The 21380-nt window shown below is 45.9% G+C and overlaps 1 long non-coding RNA gene across 1 annotated transcript in view; it reads left to right on the forward strand.

Annotated features, from left to right (window-relative positions):
- LOC134809047 (uncharacterized) overlaps positions 1–21380 on the forward strand; it is an 83015-nt gene that overhangs the window by 38043 nt on the left and 23592 nt on the right. Inside the window, exon 2 of the long non-coding RNA XR_010153571.1 lies at positions 16186–16301. This is a non-coding gene — a long non-coding RNA (uncharacterized LOC134809047). The remainder of the gene's footprint in view (positions 1–16185; positions 16302–21380) is intronic.

Here is a 21380-nt window from a genome sequence, read left to right on the forward strand (position 1 = left end):
AGATTCACCAGGTTACAGAGGCTGGAATCTGATGGGGTGATGGGTGTTGGTTGGGGTTTCTCAGGTTTAAGGAGAGGATTTTCCCTACCCATGCCCCCCACCCCATTGCCATTCTCAAGAACTCATCCCAGTTGCCCGGAAGAACATCCCAGGCTGAGTTATGTTGTGTGACCTTCTCACCAGTCTTTGCAGATTAGAAGTAGGGTGGACATCTGAGCCAAGCCATGCCAGTCTTCTGTTTGTGGAGGATTTGGAGTTAAGGTGGGGAGGCCCTGGGAGCCAGCTTCCTGTCTTCAAGGTGCCAGTGACTTAGAGGCCATGGGTTTCTTCCTTTTGTCCTAAAAACATAGAGAGGGCTGATGCAGAGGAGAACCACAGGAGCCGAGGGAGAAGAACACCTTGGGGCTCCTCGTGTTCCCAGGTACAGGCTGTACGTCTGGAAGGCAGGGCCCTCCTTCCTGCCTTTGGTTTCCCCAAAAGTCTCTGCCTCCTAACAAGGTTTACTTCCTTCCTTAAGAACCAATGAGCAGGCCTCTGTTCCTAGCTGCCAAAGGGCATCTGGCCACAGCAGCAGGAGCTGTGCAGCCCCATGCGTGGGCTTGGAGGCCTCCCACAGCTTCTGCATGGAGGGCGAGGGGCTCCTCCAGCTCCCTGAGGCCCAGCAGGGCCTGGGGCTGGGTCTTGCTGACCCTGAGGGTAAAGTCACCCCAGTCATGAGGGGAAGGGCTCTGTGGGCTTCCTGAAGGACATAGGCTTTGGAGGTAGAGCAGGGTGGCCTATGCGGAGAGGGAAGGAACAGGGCCACAGGTTGTCCCAGAATATTTGGCTGTTAGAGGGAGTGTATCAGGGCAGGAAGGGAGATGGCCCTGGCGCCGGCAGCCCTGGTTAGCTTCCTCTGCACCTCACATGTCCACATCTCCAGAGTTCCTGCAAGGACAACAACAGTGCCATTTAAGTGAGGAACCTGAGGTTTAGAGGACATATTTCCTTCCCAGGGCTGCCGTCAGAGAACAGTAACTGGTTGGAGGGAAGTGGGGGGAGAGGTGGGGGCTTAAGACAAGAGACACTTATTCTCCCACTATTCTGGAGGCCAGAAGCCTGAAATCAAAATGTCCACAGGGCTCTGCGCCCTCCAAAGGCCCTAGGAAGAGGCCTTCCTTACCTTTTCTGGTGGCTCCAGGTGTTCCTGGGCTTGTGGCTGCCTCGCTCCAGTCTCTGCCTGTGTATTCATGTCGTCTTTCCTCTTATCTCTTGGTCTTCTCTTCCATCTCTTAAAAGAGCGCTTGTCCTTGGATTTGGGCCCACCTGGATAATCCAGCATGATCTCATCTCTAGATCCTTAACTTAATTCCATCTACAAAGACCCCTTTTCCAAATAAGGACACATTCACAGATGCTGAGGGTGGCAGGTGGACATGCTATTTTGGGGCCTCATTTAACCTTCTGCAGATAGGCTGGCTGATTTTCCACTGTCACGCAGCAGTAAATATCTGAGCGAGGTCTGGAAGCAGCCCAGTCTGACTGCCATGATATTTGCTGGATACAACATGAAGATATGGGAGGAGAGGGAGAAAGGCCAGGGCAGAAAGAGCCTCCCAACACTTTCAGTATTTCCTGCACTCTCTGGGAAAACATAGGTATGATGATATTTATTCTAGATCAATGGCTGTTAGAGAAAAGCCAGTGTGGGAGGCCCTGGGACTGCCTTCACTCCTGGGTCCCTGTGCTCCCACATATGTTCCTACATGAACCATGGCCTCCCTCTCAGAAGATGCCCTCAGATCCCATGGGTACATTGCTAGCAACATCCACAGGCACCGGGATCTTGAGCACTGGAGGGGCCCCAAAGGGGAAGGTGTTGGTTGGTCCAGGAGGAGAGCACTCTCCAGGGAGGTGAAGGGCCAGAAGCAGAATGGAGCAGAATTCCTTCTACTCAGGCTGGGCTGCAAGGAGAGGCACTGCCCAGGGAGGCCGATAGTGAAACCTGGTGCTACCTGGCAGTCAGTCTGCAAAAGGGAGGAGGCTGTGGAGAACCCTGTCCCCCTACCTACATTTCTGTCACCCCAGAATTGTTCATGCAGTGCTTTGACACTGCCAGCACCTCTGACCTCTGACCCTCTGTAGAATCCAAATGCGGAACTTTATCAGGGATCCATGCCCACCCCCAGCACACACACACACACACACACACACACACACACACAACACACACACACACACACGTTTTTGTGGGATGAGGATGAGTCTGAGAGGACCCTCCAGGGCTGTCTACATTTCCCACTCCAGCCCTCCTTCCTTTACCTTCACACTTGGCCTCCCGACTTACTCTCAACACACCTCCTTGGTGTGCAAACTAACAAAATGCACTTTTCTGCCCAAACTCCCCTACATCATTAAGTGACATAGAAAGTTCAGTTCAATATGGGGGAAAATTGAATTTATCTTGGAAATGTTTTATTCTTCCAAAATTTCACTTTGGCAAAGTCTAATGCATAGAAAAGCATGAAATACTACAGCTCCAGACCAAGCAAGTTGTTCCACTAAGCATTAAGCCGCAGGGTCCGAATTCTGCCTCTCTCCCGTCAACCACTCTCTTTAACTCAAATGCCCATCAACGTCCCGGCTAAATGTGAGTTTTCCACGGATCGCATCTTATCATAATGTCACAAAACCCATAGAATTACAAGTCAGGTTTAAGGCAGAAAACATGACAGGCAAATATAAGTACACAAAAAGTACATTAAGGATCCATCTTCATTTATTCTCCGCATTCCAACCTACCTCTCCACGCAGACCCACTCCGTGCGGCGCTCAGCTTGAAGTAGCCTCAGATCCATTTTAAAGTGGACTGAAATATAAATGACAGTTCACACTGCACATGAACATAGACAACTGTATAAAATATTTAAATAAAGACAAGAAAGAACAGAGGATTGCAGCAAAGCCTTTGGCAGAACCAGCCTTGGGGAATTTAGCAGCTTGAGATTCATTACAAATATCATCTTTAATGTTATTTTTAGTTCAATATTTTGTAGCACTCAGAAGTAAATCTTGGTGCGCTGTCTCCTCTCCCCTGCCTTTCTCTCCTTGGGTGTCTGATCCTTCAGTTGTACTGAAACCTAATACGTTTTCAATAAAATTGATTTGTGACGTCGTAATGCTGTTTGTTTACCATCTCCCATTCCTTGTTGTAATGGGAGAGAACTATTGCATCATTTGGCAAAGTGAGGAGGATTGCTCTTGATTGCTGAATAAATTGACATGAACCTGCAAACAACCCTGTTGCAATGTGAAAATGCTCCATTGAGCCTTCCCTCCCTCCTGCACTCTCCCATTTTGAAGTTCTCGCCTGGTATTCCAGTCCTGAGTGCTAAGGGATCATCTGTCCTCCCGAAAGAGAGCCATTGTCCCAAATATGGATGCAGAAGAGAGACAAAACTTGGTTTTAAATAATTGCGCTTTGGTTTCTTTCTCAGTGTGACTTTTCATCTCTAGCTAGTTTGCCACCTCAGGAGGAAATTCTAAAAAATGGCATTTGTCCCCAGGTGAGGGGTAGGAGAGGACCAGTTGACCAGAAGCCCTGTTCTGGGGTCATTTTGCAAATTCTTCAGTCTTCCAGGGGAACTGTAGGGAGAGTTAAACAAAGCTCTGTCCAGGAGGCAGCTGGCAAGATGGAAAGGAAGGCAGAAAACATTGCCTTGCTGCTCAGCCAGCTCCTGGGGTATATGAGTGGAAGCCCTAGAGGAAAGGACAGACCCTAGTGGTTTTTGACAGAGCAGAACTGGGGTTTCACGTTTGTCACTCCAGGGCAGGCTTTGACTCCTGGCCCAGGGAAGTGAGGGGCTGGGGAGAGAGGCTCAGACGGGAGCTCAGAGCAGCCTGGGAAAGGGATTTTTCAACCCAGATATTAATGGGCCCATGATGTTTCCTAGATGGAGCCCTCATGGGCAAGCCACCCTCTCTGTGACTTGGTTTCTTCACATCAAAAATGAGTCTGATGCCCTTTGCCCTTGACTTTAGTAGGATTTCTGAGGAAGAAGGAAAAAAAAATTCTCTTTTAGTATTGAAGTTATGTTTACATATGTAAAAGCAAAGGGAGAGAACTCAGGTGGTGATTTGGGTAATTTATAACTAAATAAAGCCTAATAGTGTTTTGTTTATTTATTTGTTTGATTTTTAGAGACAGAGTCTCACTCTGTTGCCCAGGCTGGAGTGCAGTGGTGCATTCATGGCTCACTGCAGCCTCCATGTCTCTGGGCTCAAGCAATCCTCCCGCCTTAGCCTCCTAGGTAGCTGGGACTATAGGCATGCACCACAGTGCCCAGCTAATTTTTATATTTTTCTGTAGAGACAGGGTCTCATTACATTGCTTAGGCTGGTCTCAAACTTCTGGTCTCAAACAACCCTCCTGTGCCTCCCAAAGCACTGGGATTATAGGCGTGAGCCAGTGCACTTGGCCAAGCCTAATCATTTTAAAAACAAAGATAGTTAGATATTTCAACTATGGAACAAAAAAATACCCAACAGTTGTTGTAGTTAGATTTTTGTTGTTTTGTTTCTGATTTATCAAGAGAACTACTTCACCAGATATTGTGTCGATGTGGCCCAAGGTTAACAGGAAAAATCAGAAGGACTCAGGTATCTGAGAACATGAGTACCCCACGCAGCCAGGATGCTGCCAGTCTAGGAAACTGAGGTGCTGGCCAGGGGAGAGCCAGGCTCATAGAATTCAGAACCGGTTCTGGGTGGCCTTTGGAATGTATTGTGATATGGTTTGGCTGTGTCCCCACCCAAATCTCATCTTGAATCTTAGCTCCCACAATTCCCATGTGTTGTGGGAGGGACCCAGGGAGAGGTAATTTCATCATGGGGGCCGGTCTTTCCCATGCTATTCTCATGATAGTGAATAAGTCTCACGAGATCTGATGGTTTTATCAGGGGTTTCCACTTTTGCTTTTTCCTCATTTTCTCTTGCCACTACCGTGTGAGAAATGCCTTTTGCCTCCTGCCATGATTCTGAGGCCTCCCCAGCCATGTGGAACTGTAAGTCCAATTAAACTTATTTTTCTTCCCAGTCTCAGGTATATCTTTATCAGCAGCGTGAAAACAGACTAAACGATAAATTGGTACCAGTATATTGGGGTGTTGCTGAAAAGATACCCAAAAATGTGGAAATGGGTAACAGGCAGAGACTGGAACAGTTTGAAGGGCTGAGAAGAAGACAAGAAAATGTGGGAAAGTTTGGAACTTCCTAGAGACTTGTTGAATGGCTTTGCCCAAAATGCTGATATGGACAATAAAATCCAGGCTGAGGTGGTCTCAGCTGGAGATGAGGAACTTGTTGGGAACTGGAGCAAGGGTGACTCTTGATATGTTTTCGCAAAGAGACTGGTGACATTTTGCCCCTGCCCTAGAGATTTGTGACACTTTGAATTAAGAGAAATGATTTAGGGTTTTTGCCAAAGTAATGACTGTTACTTTTGCACCAACCTAATAGCGGAAGTCAGGTGCATGGACTGCAGCCTGCTAAAGGCTATCTGGTTGGCACACCATCAGCTACAGGCAGCAGGACTTTGCAAGTGAAATCTCTTTCTACCATTTCTCTACCAATCTGCAATCTGCATTCTGGACCACAAAGACAAGAAAGCTTACTGTGCCACAGTCAGTTTTGAGCATATCAGAGGATAAGCATGCTACATAATAATGGGTCAGGCAGAAGGAAAAGCTGACTTCTTGCAGCTCACATCGTAGGAGAGGAAAGGGTCAAGTTCAGAGCAGCAGAGGCACTGTTTTTGCCTTTTTTCCCGTGACATGACACCATTCCCCTTAAGTAGCTGCTGTCAGATTCAATGAGAAAATACGTGTAAAGCATTTTACACACTGTCTGGCACATACTAACCACTCAATAAATGTTAGCTTGTTATTATTATCATTTTCCTAAATGGAGAGGTCAAACCAATTAGCTGAGATTTTCTTTTTAATGAAAACTCTGATGAGTTAATCATTGTGAGGTAGGGAGGCTTTGAAACCCCTGTTAACTGGGATGATTAAAATATACTTGATTAAGCTGAGGCAGTGACAGCATATAGATTTTCTTACAGGCCAACTCCAACCGAGTCATGGTGGTGGCCACTATTGTTAAGAAGGGTTCTGAGGCTGAACAAGGCTTAGGACGAGGGAGTCTTCAGATGAATTAGTCACATGTGCCTTGCACACCAGAGATATGTGGGCAGGGGTGATACATGACATTCCTGTCCTTTGGAATAATCAGAATTCATGGCTTTTATTAATCATAGAGCTTCAAGAAAACAGATTAGAAAGGCTGCTTAGCTCCATAAGCTGCAAATGTTAGAACAGAGGTAAGATGAGAAAGAAGTTTCCAGAATGTGCCAAAGGTAAATATGCTTCTTCAACGTTGTCTGGATTTTCCCAAGAAGAAAAAGGAGGAGAATGGTGATGAGAAGAAGATGGAGAAGGAGAAAATCCTTTAAGATATGACTTACAGAGGCATTATAAACTGAAAGGATCAGTGTCTAGAATGTGTGTGTGTGTGCGTGAACACAGAAAACTATAAACAAATAAGAAAAAGACAAACACCTAATAGAAAGACAGGTCAAGGCTAAGACTTCTTAGAGAAAAGCCAATGATCAATAAATAAAAGCTGCTTGATTTCACCAGTGGTCCATGCTGTGTGAACTAAAACAGCATTCTATGGCTCCAAATTGGCAAAACTTTTGAATCTGACAGTATAAAGGATTGGGAGGATGTGAGAACTGGGTAGGGGTGCGCACAACTCACAAGCCCTTAGGACAGCAAGTTGGCAACCTCTAGCACAGCTATAAACGTGCCAATCTTCTGCTGTTCCAGCATTTCCACACTAGGTGTGTACTCTCAGAAAACGACAGTCAACAAGTCCCATGGAAGGATGCTTCCCATAGTATGGTGCAGTAAACATCAAAAGCCAAAACTAGCCAGACAGCCCCACAACAGGGAAATGGTGCATAGCGACCAGACACAAGATGTATGGTTTGCCTCTGAGTAATAGAGAAGTGTCCACGTCATGTTTATGTAGAGAACAAGTATGGCAAGGAGGATAGTCCCTCGTCTTCTACCAATGCCGTACGTTTTCCATCTAAATACAAAGAACATGTCCTGAAGGCCACACACCCACAGATAATTATGATAATACAGAATATATGGGGGATTGGGATGGGAGAGGGTCAGAGAGGACTTTTATCTGTAATGTTTTAATATTTTATAACAATAATGTGTTCATGTATTCTTGAGTAATTAAAAGTTAATTGCTCATGCCTATAATCCCAGCACTTTGGGAGGCCAAGGTGGGCAGATCACTTGAGGTCAGGAGTTTGAGATCAGCCTGATCAACACGGTGAAACCCCGTCTCTACTAAAAATACAAAAATTAGCCGGGCATGCCTGTAATCCCACCTATTAGGGAGGCTGAGGCAGGAGAATCACTTGAACCCGGGAGGCAGAGGTTGCAGTGGGCCAAGAGCACGCCACTGTACTCCAGCCTGGGTAACAGAGCAAGATTCTGTCTCAAAAAAAAAAAAAAAAAAGTTAATTTAAAAAGAGCCTCGACTCCTGGATTTACAGAGCACAGGCAGGCGGCTGGGGGTGGTCAGCTGGATGCGCTTGGCGATGGCAATGTCTCTGCGTCCACAGCAGCCTCTGGCCCTTTTCCTTGGCTGTTACTGGCCATGTTCATGACTGAGCTCCTTTGAAATGTGTTCACTGGGGAAGAGCAGTCTCCTGTTTCCTGTTGCTACTGCTTGAAATCATGATTTCAGAGCCCAGGCTGTAGGATGGGCAGCTGCCTCTTCCCTAGGTGGGGACAGAATACTGGCCCAGCCTCTTGAAGTCTCCTTGCAGGTTCCTACCCTCTTGGTACTTTGGAGGGGACCCTGAGAAGCAGAAGACATCTTTTTATTCCTGGAAGCCCCTGCTCTCCTTGTCCATGGTGCTGGATGGTGAATATCTCCAAATCAGCACCTCCGTGGCACCACGTGTGGGTGACCAACAACTGCTCACAAAGGTTTCTTCCCCAACCTCTGGGGGAACTCCAGGCAGGGAGACCTGTGGAAATACCTCAGAGGATATTCCTGTAATGTGGACTGCTTGGACCTCTTAGACCCTCCCCACTTGCTCTTGCACTCACCAGCCCAGCCTCCTCACGGCCAGCCAGTCCTCTTCCTGGCCTCTCTTCCAGGCCCAGCTCTGTGCCAGCGCCTGGGGGAGGCTCCATTCTCTTACCCTCCTGCATGCTTTGTTTTACTCCCACTGGCCAGGAGCCTTCTGGACCTCCTTGAGAAGCAGTCTCAGGCCAGCTCAGGCTGGGGTTGGGGAGATGGGCCATGGTTGTTTCCTGATATGATTTGGAACTTTTGTCCTCTCCAAATCTTATGTAAAGAAGTGGCCTCCCATGTTGGAAGTGGGGCCTATCGGGAGGTGTCTGAGTCATGGGGGAACAACCCTGATGGGTGTCTGGGTGCCATCCTCACCATAATGAGGGAGTTCTCACTCCGAGTTCACAGGGGAGCTTGTTTGAAAGAGCCTGGCGCCTCCTCCCCTCTCTCTTGTTCCCACTCTGGCCATGAGACACACTGGCTCCCCTCCCTACTCTGCCATGATTGGAAGCTTCCCGAGGTGTCTCCAGAAGCCAATGTCAGCCCCATGCAGGTTCTGTACAGCCTGCTGAACCGTGAGCCAAATAAGCCTCTTCTCTTTATAAATTACCCAGTCTCAGGCATTCCTTTATAGCGATGCAAACAGATGAACACGTTTCCCCTATTCTTTTTGACTTTCTATGACCTTCCCGGTGTCCACCGCCCCTTGTCTAAACCTATGCTGTCATTACCTGTGCGGTGCTGAGTCCCCAATCAGGCCTTCTCATCACCAGCAACCAGCATTGCCTCTTGAACCCATCTTTCCCTGCACAGCAGCCTGGAGGCACTGCTTCCAGGGAGAGGTGCTAAACACAGAGTGCCCTTGTTATTGTTGTTAATGGTGAAATACTCACTGAGGGCCTGGGATAGAGGAGGATCAAGACCAACTCCCGTATGCACATCTTTACCTGCTGTGCTGCTCAGTACCTTAGGGCCAGGAAGGGAACTCAGAGGTGGGTCTTGTCCACAGAGCCAGGACGCTTGGGCTGCAGCCTTGCACAGATGAGACTGCTCTCTGGTTCAGTAAGCACCAGCAGCTCTGAGTCAGGTCGTCTGGGTTCAGTTCTGGGCTTGGCCACTCAGAATCTGGTGCTGACAGAGTGGCTGTCCCTCATAGCTGAGGCTGAACTCTGGTCTGTTTCGTCTTGTGTGTGGGGCATATAATTATTCCTTTCTTACCTGTCTCCTGGCTGGAGAGTGAAGTTGTCATGCACGAGAAAGGGCATTTGGAAGGCCCATGTTTACAAGGTCCCTTGGTCCTGGGCAGGGACGTTCTTCTGTAGCCTTCGATCCAGGCTCATTCATCAGTCACCTGATTGGCACAGATTTATTGAGAACCCATTTGCCAAGTATTCTTCTAGACTGGTGGAATGCAGAGAAAAGCACAGTCCAGCCCTCCTGTTATTTTCAGTCTAGCAGGAGGGGAGGGAAATAGAAATGGAAGTGCACAGAGTGGCAGGTGCTATTAGGGGCTGAAACAAAAGGTGCTCTGGGCACACCGTAGGTCATGCGGCCCGGGGAGATCCCCCTTAGCTGACTTCATCTATGTCAGAGTGAACAGCATGGACGAAAGCACCGAAGTGTGAGGGAGTATGGTGCCTTCTTCTTCAAAAAGGCACATTTCAGAGTGGCTGATGTTTGCTAAGGGAGTGAAGTTCAAGGACAAGCTGTGCAGGGGAGCAAATACAATTTGAGGCAGTTGATGCCATCCACATCTCCACAGCACTCACAGGGCTCATCTGTGGACCAATTTCTACTGCAAGTTCCTCCAACCCTGCAGGACAGGCAGCTCAGAAGTGCTAGGGAGTTAACATCCCCAGGAGCATCCATCCCGCATTGGGTGGGACCACTCTGTGTCCCATTCTGCACTGCATCCCCAGGGGTCTCAGCAGATCTGAGCTCCAGTTACCCCTAGCAGCAACCTGCTCACAAACCCATCTGGCTTTCTTCTCTTCCCTGTCTCACTTCCTTGCTCCCCCATGGACATTTGCTGCCATTGCCCCCCAAATAAACTACTCAAAGAAGCCAGTGCCTGAGAGCCCAAATCTGAAACAAGCCAGACTGTGAAAAACCTGGTTTTGCCTCAATACTCACTCTGTATGAGATCCAATGGGCTGTCCCATTCAGAAGAAGTTTCTGCATTTCTGTCTGTTTCTGCTGTTCCTGCTGCCCAGTCAACAGAGCACATGTCAGCCTCCTTCCAGCCCTGGGACAGCCCTGCCCCTCCCTCACCTTGTCCCAGTCTCCCCATCACACCCACACCCCTTGTTTACCAAATGTTCGATTTTGGTTATGTTACTATAAAAATCAAGCAGCTGGCAATTCCAGCTTGATTAGCAGGTCTCCAGTTTTGATTAGTAAATTACTGTGGTAATCAAGGTTAATTCTCGCTGCAGCGCTCAGCAATGGATTTTATATTTTTCAGGGAAATGGTTTTCCTGCCTGGGATGGAGAACATTTCATTAAAGGAACCCAAAGATAGGAAAGAAAGGAAGTGAGTCCTGGAAGTATGGAGAATGGGCACCTGCAGGTCTCCTCTCTCTGTCCTACCTTCCAGTCGGCCCTTGGCTGGGCTCAAGGAGCCAGGACAGGACAGGGCCTCCTGAGAAATACTAGTCCACCACTTCTGGCTTTTGGAGTGCCTTTGAGAGACCAGGGAAAAACTCTTCTTGCTGGAACTGAAAGCCACTGAGCTCAGGTCAGAAATCCTAGCTGCTGGGGGGTCAAGGGGTCAGTGCTCAAGATCAGAGATGTCTTTGGGTGATTGATATCTTTAAGTGCTTCAGGGGGATGTGAAGGAAAGTAGGCTCTGTCAGTGCTTGTGTGGGGGCAGCCTCTAGACTCTAGACTCCCCGCCCTACGGGATGTCACTTTCTCCAGGGAATGAATGGCATCTATGGAAGGGGTCAAGAGTTCCGAGAGACACCCAGGCTTGCAAGAGAGCTCTTGGGATGGTGGAACCTTGCAGCTGGATTTCATTTCTGATTTTTGTCCTGGGTCTAGTATATGGACTGTGGACCCCAGACAAGTTGGAATTAAGGTGTTCTGACCTACAGATAGAGATAGGACAAGAGAGAATGGGGGCTGGCCCCAGCCCACCCAGGATTTCTCTGTGAGCTAATCCCACCACCTGTAACTCCCTATATTGCCATCACTAAATGTCAGCAATGAATGCTTTGCCTCTAGAAGGTGAGATTTGTTTTTAGTATCTCTTTGGGGGATGGACACTCTCAGTCCATAGAATTTATATCAAACTTTGTTAGCAGCAAAGATGTGTGGCAGTGAAGGTTATGGTCAGCGCAGAGGTGCTCCCACCTCATCCCACTCTGAGTCAAAGGAAGCTCACAGGTTGCTCTGCTGCCAACCCCACCCTCTATCTGTCCTTCTCTCCTACACATCCATAATCGCCCTCTGGACCAGAGCACGCAGCTGGTCCTAACTTCACCTGGATGTAAAGATGAAGCGAGTCGTCCTGCAGGCTCCACCCTTCACTCTGCTCCATACAGTAGGAACTGGTGTGCACATGGTGTAGACTCTGTTCTGGGGAGTCTCACCCCAGAACCGCCAAGCAGGAAGAGCAGATGATTAAAACCCAGACCTGGCCTTTGACTTGGTCATCTTGTTTTCTGGGGGTCTCAGGAAGAGACTGCCTTCTTGGTGTCTCCCCTTCCCAGATTACTGTCTCCAATTTCAGGAGTCCCCAAAGCTTATTAGCACCTTTACAAAGTGGGTGTGGGTGAGGTGGAGTCTGGACTGGGAAGACCTGGAGCTAGCACTCCTGTCTGGAGGTAAGATTGATATGTCCTCATTCTCAGTGCCCCTGTGGGGCCATGCCTCTAGGAACAGATGTTTGCTCAGGGGAAGGACAACATGTGTCCAAACCTCATTTCAAATATGTTTTGTGCTGGGCATGGTGGCTCATACCTGTAATCTCAGTACTTTGGGAGTCCGAGGCTGGTGGACTGCCTGAGGTCAGGAGTTCGAGACTAGTCTGGCCAACATGGTGAAACCCCGTTTCTACTAAAAATACAAAAAATTAGCAGGATGTGGTGGTCGCATGCCTGTAATCCCAGATACTTAGGAGGCTGAGGTGTGACAATCGCTTGAACCTGGGAGGTGGAGGTTGCAGTTAGCCGAGATTGTGCCACTGTACTCCAGCCTGGGTGACAAAAGTGAAACTCCATCTCTTTCTCTTTCTCTCTCTCTCTCTCTCTATACATATATATATATGCACATATGTATATACACACACACATATATATGTGTTTTGTTAGGCAGAAAGTGAAAAGCCTTTTTCCTCCCCACTGCAAAATCTGGGTGTCCCGAGACCCCTCAGAATTCTCGGACAGGATCTTGGATCTTCATCTCTGTGCCTTTGGCAGCCACGAAACCCCACCCATCCTTCAAGTTTCCTTACAACAAAATTCTGCTGTGCTCTTCTGGAGTGGCATGAATAAAGCCCCATGAAAGCAGAGAGTCCCAAGAAAGGGCCTAATTCCAGGAAGAGATGGAAACTCTTGCAGGTCCCCTTGCTTAAGAACAATTAAGCCCTGACACGTGCTTGGGTGGCAGGGTCAGGAGAATTGTCTGAGGGCCACTGCGGCTTATGACAGGGGCTGCCAGTTTCCTTCTAACTCTGAGAAGCATGTGAGCTGGACTTAAACTCCATCCAGCATTGTCTACATCTCCCTCACCCTTGCTAGCTTTATGACCTTGGGCAAGGCACTTCCTTCCTTGTACCTCAGCTTCCTCCTCTGTCAAATGGGTATTATAGCAGTGATTAATTCACAGGACTATGTTAGGATAAATGAGGTAAGACATACAAAAGGCTTTCACCTTTTATAAGAAATAGTGCTTAAATGTGGCCCATCAATATTTCTTACCCCAGCAGGGCAGTATTATGCAAATCTGTGCTTGCATGATGTGATGTTTGCTGATGAGCTGGTAGCCAAAGCCAGCCCAGGTCAATGTGGGAGAGCAAGGACAGCAGGAGGTCTGACTCCCTGAATCCAGGTGTGCTATGAATTCCCTTTGTCAGCAATTACTACAATGTCTGAGTCTCCAGATGTTCTTGTCTCCTTGTCCCTCACCCCCTTGTGTCCAGTGGATTCTTTTTCGTCCCTCCTTCCCGTACCTTTTGTCTTGAACTACACAATGCCAGTGGGATGAGGGGCAGGAGAAAGAGAGTGGTCTTAAGAGAGAAGATATCTTTGGGGTAGATGAAGAATCCATAAACTGCAAGACTACCTTATGGGCTGCTAGAGATGAGGAAAAAGTAGTCATACCGAAATGTGTTTTGGGAGGCTAAATTTTACACATTTGTTTGGTATTATGCAAATTTTCCTTTGTAGATTACTCTCAGCAGAGAAAAGCACCATGATGTCAGTGCCACGTTAAAGTGGTTAGTGTATCACCCTGCAGCAAGACTGTGGAATCAGAACCCCAGAACAATGACTTCTGGCATTGTCTCTCTATTAGTGATTGCAGCTGATGTCATTTTGCCCAACAAAATTATAAGCAAAATGGATGTTTTGGGTCAGAGTGTGCCAAGGAATATAAAGCTGCATTTCTTTCAATAAATCTGCCCTCTTCTGCCAGGACAAAGACATACAACCTATGGTGATTGACGTTTTCACCACTAAATTATACTATGTCTATTTCTAGAAGAAATGTCTCCATTCCAAAATTAGCTAACCATCAACATAACATAAAATAACATGAACATGGTGTCATTTCGCAAAGATATTGATTCATGTAGACTCACTGGATTAATAACTGGTTTCCCATAAAAGGAGTAGTCACTATGTCTTTGGTAGACAGAAAAAATATACACTTTAGAACAATATATATTGGTACCTTTAAGCCTGATTGCTAAGCTCAAATAAACAGAAGAGTTTTCAGAGGCAACATTGCAAACTAAGAGAGAGGTGACATACGGCAATGTACAAATGGATCCAGGAGTGATGGAAAGCTAATAAAAAAAGACAACTATTTATTTATTTGGAGCATTTGATTTTACTCTATTGGATTACATGAAGCTCTAATTTTTCACTGCAGTCAATCTGTATAAAAGTTCAACTGATTGAAGCATATATTTAATTCCTAAATGCCTTTTCTTTCAACCCCCTACTTCTTCAAAGTTGGACCTTTAGTGTCTTGAGTAGCAAAGAGGTTTGGCTTATGTTGGAGCAACCAGACCCAAGGAGGCATTTAAAAGCTGTGGGTGATTTACTCAGTTCCTAATGACAGCCAATCCACTCTTTTCTCCTCCAGGACTGGATTTGCCAATACATTGAGAAAATATGTTTCTTTGCATTTTTTTTTGGTGTTTTCTTCAATGAAGTTCCATGGTAATAAAGTAATTGAAATTAACCTTCCCAGTTACTCATGGCATTTAGAATGAAATTCAAACTCCTTACCAGAGACTGTTGGTTCCACATGTGTTGGTTCAGCTTGCTTTTCTAAGCTCACCTCTCTCTACTCTTCTTGCCTCACCCAGGGTTGGCCCTTTCCGTCAAAGGAACAGTGCTCATCACTGCCACTCTATTTGGAATCTTCTTCCAGCCTTTCACATTGCTGCAACCATCTTGTCTTTTGGCCTTTGCTCCTCAAAGACACCTTCCCTATCCATATAATTTTCTAGAAAAATGACCAACTGTCCATGACCCACTTTCATTGAATTATTGCATTTTAATATCATCGTCTCTTCCCTCTGGAATATAAACCCTTTGAGAAAGGGAGAGTCCTTATGGGGCTTGTTGACGGCTGTATCCCTGTGGCCCCGCACAGTGTTGGCAGACGGAAGGTGCTCAATAACTGAATGGATACACTTCTGGGAGGAAGATTCAGAAACAGAAAGCAATCTTTTTGACTCAGTTCCAATTTGCTGTCATGTTTTTGTAGGATAATTGTCTTCTTTATATCTCAATTTTTCTTCCCTTAAATAAGAAGAGTGGTGTTTATATGCTGTCCAGAAATGGTGCACAGATTAAGTCCATTGTAAAACAAAACAAAATAAAGCTATCTAGTTATTTATTTGCTTTTTAAAAACTTTTCTGGTTTCTTCACAATAGGCTTAAGAGGTAAGAGTTTGTTTAACATAGAAAACCAACTATGACTGTGAGGACACATCTGCTCTAGGGATTAAAGCTAACTCAGTATGTAAAACATCCCTTTGGAAATGGTCATATGTGTCTTCAGGGGATTTGACAACTGGTTCTCCCATTTGTTTTTCATTGTTGAAACAGATCATTGTTTCTGCAGTTGAATACTGGATTAAGTAGTTGTATTAAAAATGAACATTTTAATGCACTAAAATCACAGACCACGAGATGACCACCCAAGGAGACACAGAGGAAATGGGACCCAGAAGAGACTGCCTATTCATTGGTTCCCTTTTTATGTTTATTTCTGGACAAAAGCTGATTGAGTAAGCTGGCAGGTAGACTAGCCTACTTCTTCAACCATTGTGTTTCCATGCCTGGCCTCCACCCTCTTCAATTGGGAATAGATTATTTTCATTAACCCAACAGTAGTGATTCCCCCTGCAGCTTCAGTCTCCAGTTATTTGTAGCTGAATCTATTGCTTCTCTGGAAAGGATTGCAGATAGCCAATGGCCTTCCAATGCTCTGGGTGGATTTGCTGGCTGTAGTCCCACCTGGAGGCAATGGAGGGGAGTGCTTCCTTGGATATCTTTCTCCAGGTGAAACCATTTGGCAAGGTCTCAGAACTCTAGGAACAGTCTGGAAGCCTCTTTTTTTTGCCAATGTTGGGAATGCCTTGCCCATCACAGGGATTTGTCTGCTTTGGAGGTTATCAAACCTGAAATTGAAGGCAGTGGTCCAGCAGGATTTAAAGTCTTTTCTAATTGGCAGAACCTGGAAATAATATTGTGAATCTGGAACCAAAGGGCCCCTATTGCCAGTGCCTTTGGATTCTAGAAATGTGAGCTCAATAGTACCTATTGAATAGTCCCTAAATCTCTGTCCTTACCTCGCAGGTCAGCAGTTCTAGAAGAATCTTTCTGGACAAAAGACCTGGAGTTGGCACTTTTGGCTGCCACTCAACATTGAATGGCCTCTAGCTGTGACCCATCTTGGGACAAGAAAATAAACTGTAAGTTTGGAAAATGAAGACTTTTAAAAAGATTAGACTGGGAGCAGTGGCCCGTCCTTATAATCCCAGCACTTTGGGAGGTCAAGGCAGGAGGATCAATTGAGGCTAGGGGTTTGAGACCAGCCTGGGCAACATAGCAAGACCTCATCTCTACGAAAATAGGAAGTATTAGCCAGGTGTGGTGGCGTGCTCCTGTGGTCGCAGCTACTAGGGAGGCTGAGGTGGGAGGATCCCTTGAGCCCAAGAGTTTGGGGCTGCAGTGAGCTGTAATTGTGCCACTGTACTCCAGCCTGGGTGACAGAGTGAGACCCTGTCTCTAAAAAAATAATAGAAAATAAAAAGATTAGATACCTGCTGGACCTCATTTGCAACTGGTAAAATCAGAAGCTGTCTTCCAGCAGGTGTTTATATGAGAATAACATAAGAGAGAGGAGGAGCTGCCCAGAAGGAGAAGTCCCCAGGAGGGGACTCTCAGCCAGTCACACTCTGCAGCCCAGTGGACTGTTTCAGGAACCTCCTCTCCAATTCTTCCACCCTTGCCTGCTTTTTGGTTCCCAACCCCCACTCCCACAGTGATTTTGTAATTTTCATTCCATCCTTCCTGAAGATAAAAGACGCCATGGGCGGGATCCGTGAATAAAAGTCGTTATTTATCGATGCCGGTTTTGGGGAACATTTTTCCTTCTGATTCATGAACTACTTTTCTACATTCGAAAAGCAGTTCATAAATCGTTCAGCACCGGCAGAAATTAATAATAATGAATCCATTTACATAAAATAGTCTCATCCTGCCAGGTGCTGATAATATTTGAAGCTGGAATCTCTTTAGGAAACTGGATGGCATATGTGCGTGTGTTTTCCTATACATCAGACCTCACACCTTCCTTTTGTGAGTTCTACCAGAAATTTAATTATTTAGTGGCCAGTCTTGATCACTGGGAGACGCTATTTGCAAAACTGGGGAAAGATAAAAATAAGAGAAATATTGCAGTGTCTTAAGAAGATAGCTTTAAGCCATGAGAGTTCGTGTCTAGTGAAATTAACCCTTTGAGTAGTTCGGAGAAATACAGCTACCCACGGAATCATTGAGTCCTAAGAAGGATCGTCACTATCTTATGGCTCACATATGCTCACACTCACACAAGCATGAACACACACAGGATTTTTTTGCAGTAACAAAAATGAATGCATACATCGTAAACTCTATTTTCAAAGGTATATGACAAAGAGCATAAATTATATTATAAGTAGGTCTTATGTAAAAAAAAAAAAGTACTGTGATCAGATGAACTGGTGCAACATCCCAATTAACACAAACAAGATAGGGTGCCTGCCTCCAGAGTAGCACACTCCACAAATGGACTGAAGAGTTTGGCAGAAATGTTTTGCTTGAGTACTTTTTTCCCCAGCAGGAACAGAAGGTTAAGCTCTCATACTCTCAGTCATTAGAATCTGATTACCACTGTTTGTTACATGGTCCCTTTCTTGTTTTATATATTGATCCCACTTTATCCTCTCATGCTACTCCTATTCCTATAGGAAAACATGCAGTTGTGTTAAATGTACATTTTTGTTTTGTTTGCATCCATTTTTAATTTACGTAAAGGATATTATGTTATTTACTTGGTCCTGTATCTTTCTTGTTTCATGAAACACAGTGACTTTCACATGTACCCACATTGTTCTGCAAACATGAAATCTGCCCCTTCACCATGATTTCACACACGCTTATGTTGTTGCTCTCTAAATGTAAAATCTGCTGCTTCTGGTTGTACACAGTTCTCTCTAATGTCCATCCATTCTTCCAGTTGGCTGTCTCCAATTCTCCATCCCTACAGACAATGCTGCAGAAAGAGTCTTTTCAAACAGGTGCAAGGATTTCTTTGGGATATATGTCCATGAGCAGAATTGCAGGGTCACTGCATGTGCATATATTAAATTTGACTAGGTTGTGCCAGATGCTCCCGGGTGGCTAGCAGCTCCAGTCTACATTCCCACCAGCAGTGTGGGGAGTCCATATCCTTGCCAACATGTGGCATTATCCAACTGTCTTGCCAATCCGAAAAGAATGAAGCGCTGTCTCGTTTTAATGGCATTTTTTTCTAATTGCTAATAAATGTGAACATCTCTATATGTGCTTATTAATTAGCCTTTTGAATCTCTGCTCTAAATGACCTATTTACAGCCTTTGTACATCTCTTTCCTTCTGGAATTGTTTGACAACTTCTTATTGATTTGTAGGCCTTCTTTATCAGTTTTTGACATCATAAACTTCTCCAAATCTGTCACTGCCTGTAAACTGTCTATAGTGTCTTCAGTTGAGTAGAAGTTCTCCTTTTTCCTCTATAGTTGTACAGTCCTGTGGTAGGCAGACTTCCAAGGTGCCACCCAGTGATCTCTGTCTCCTGGTACTCACGTGGTTGTGAATCCCTTCATATCAAGTGTAGGCTGAGCTTAGTGACTTGCTTTTCATGGATGGGGTATAGCAAAGATGATGGCAGGCCACTCCATGATTAGATTACAAATGAGTGTGACTTACAGCTTGCTAGTAGACTCTATTGCCCTTCCAGCTTGCACACTTTGACAAAGACGGCTACCATATTGGACAGGTCCATGAGACAAGAAACTGAGAAAGGCCAATAGCCATTGAGAAACAGAAGCCCTTAGTCCAACAGCCTGTAGAGAACTGATTTTTGCTGCAATCACATGAGCCTGGAAGTGGATCTTTCCCCACTTGAGCCTTGAGATGACTGAAGCTCCGGCCAATACGTCAATTGCAGCCTGGAAGAGAAACCCCAAAGGACCCTGCTAAGCCACACTGGATTCCTGACCCATGGAGATAAAGAGGCACATTGTTGTAAGCCATTCAGTGTTGGGTTATTTTGTCACTCAGCAACAGATGACTCATAGGAATTCTAAAGTTGTAATTTTGACACTTAAGCCTTTAGTTTATCCAGATTTCACTCCTCTGTAGTGTTAGGAAGAGATCCAGCTTAATTTTTCAACAGAATTGGTCTTGAATTCCAAACCTGCTATTTACATTCTGTTTCACAAGGTGAGATAATGTATGAAAAATTGCTTAAGGCAGTGTCTTCCTCCCACAAAGAAAAGGCAGCTACAGATACAGTTATTTGCTATTATGCAACTCAGTGAGAGGCCATTATAGAGGATATTCTCCAAAACTCCCTGACAATGAGTCACTTCCTGATTGATAATTTCACATAGCTGCATTCTTAGGAGCTCACTTGGGAACCTAAACCATGGAGAAGTTAAGATTTTGTCCCAGAAGTCTCCTCTGAGACATAGGTCCTCTGAAACACAGGCTGCTTTAAGGAAAAGAAAAAAAATCACCTGGATTCTGTTCCTGACTACTGCTGAGTAGCTGTGCTGTATGGAGTGGGTTCACTTTCCTTTCCTTTTCTTTCTTTCTTTTTTTTTTTTTCTTTTGAGCCTGTCACCCGGGCTGGAGTGCAGTGGTGGGATCTTGGTTCACTGCAACCTCTGTCTCCTAGATTCAAGCCATTCTCTTGCCTCAGCCTCCCAAGTAGCTGGGATTACAGGTGCGTGACACCACATCTGGCTAATTTTTGTATTTTTAGTAGAGATGGAGTTTCACTATGTTGGCCAGGATGGTCTTGAATTCCTGACCTCAAGTGATCCACCCACCTCAGCCTCCCAAAATGCTGGGATTACAGGCCACTTTCCTTTTCTGTCTTAGTTTCCCCATCCTTTGAATGAAGAAGGCGAATAGGGTGATTTCACTTTCATTCCATCCACCACTCTGTTCCCTGAGAAGCAGCAGGAAGGCCTTGGAGAATGAGGATTTTCACTCTAGAGCTGCAGAAAAGCAGGTTGGAATTCACCTTGTGAGACTGACCTTGGGTAGAATCAGGTCAGGGTCTGATTGCTCTGTCCTTCCTCTGCCATGTCCTGCTTGGTGCTCAGTATACCCCCTTCTACATGGGACCTCCGGCTGCCCTAGTTGAGTCAGCTCTGTTAAAATAGCTTACAGTCCAGGTGCGGTGGCTCATGACTGTAATCCTAGCACTTTGGGAGGCCAAGGCAGGCAAATCACTTGAGGTCAGGAGTTTGAGATGAGCAGGGCCAACATGGCAAAATCCGGTCTCTACTAAATATACAAAAATTAGCCAGGCATGGTGGCATGCGCCTGTAATCCCAGCTACTTGGGAGGCTGAGGCAGGAGAATCGCTTGAGCCTGGGAGGTGGAGGTTGCAGTAAGTGGAGATCGTGCCACTGCACTCCAGCCTGGGTGACAGAGTGAGACTCTGTCTCAAAACAAACAAACAAACAAACAAAAATAGCTTACATATCTCACAAAGGCCTCTTTCCTCTTATAACAGCCACAATACATTTGGCCAGAAATTTTTGTCTCTAATTTTCAAGTCTGTGTCTGCGGGGGGAGAGACGAAGTGTGCGCAATTCTGAATCACTTTAATGCTACTCAAAGAAATACCACTCAGTCAGTCTTTTGGAGTCATTCCTCCTATAGAACAAGCCCCAGTGCTCACCTGATTGGTAGAGACAGATAAAGGAGACACCCACACACCAAGGTCTTTTTGGATGAGTTTGAAACTTTGCAAAACACCTGGCAGAATCGTAAGTTCTAGTCTGAGCAGCTCACAATACGTATGAAAGGCCATCAGAGAATGTGTGCTTTTGAGACAGGTTCTCAGAAAACCTGTGGGAAGCATGGCTAAAGTGGTGTGAACATACCCTGTAGTTACCACCACCTGGGACTTCCACATTGAACAGGACCACTGGTGGATCTGGTTAGAGAGAGAGAGAATGTGACAGACTGATGTGGCATCTGATAGCTCCTGCTTCCCGTGGAAGATCTCTTCAGTTGTCACAAAGGATCCCCAAGCTCCAGTGAAAAACCAACAGCTACAGACCCTGTTGAGCCCATGGGGGCTGCAGAGCACTGTGCTTGCTGAACTCTGCCACTGAGCTCCATGCACTGTCTCAAGTAATCCTCAAAACTGCCACGTGAAGTAGGTGCTCTTGTTTCCCCCATTGCACAGGTGAGTCATCAGAGGTGCATTCTAGGGTCAATCAGAG

The sequence above is a fragment of the Pan troglodytes genome, chromosome 20 (assembly GCF_028858775.2).
Source record: "Pan troglodytes isolate AG18354 chromosome 20, NHGRI_mPanTro3-v2.0_pri, whole genome shotgun sequence".
Classification (NCBI taxonomy): domain Eukaryota; kingdom Metazoa; phylum Chordata; class Mammalia; order Primates; family Hominidae; genus Pan; species Pan troglodytes.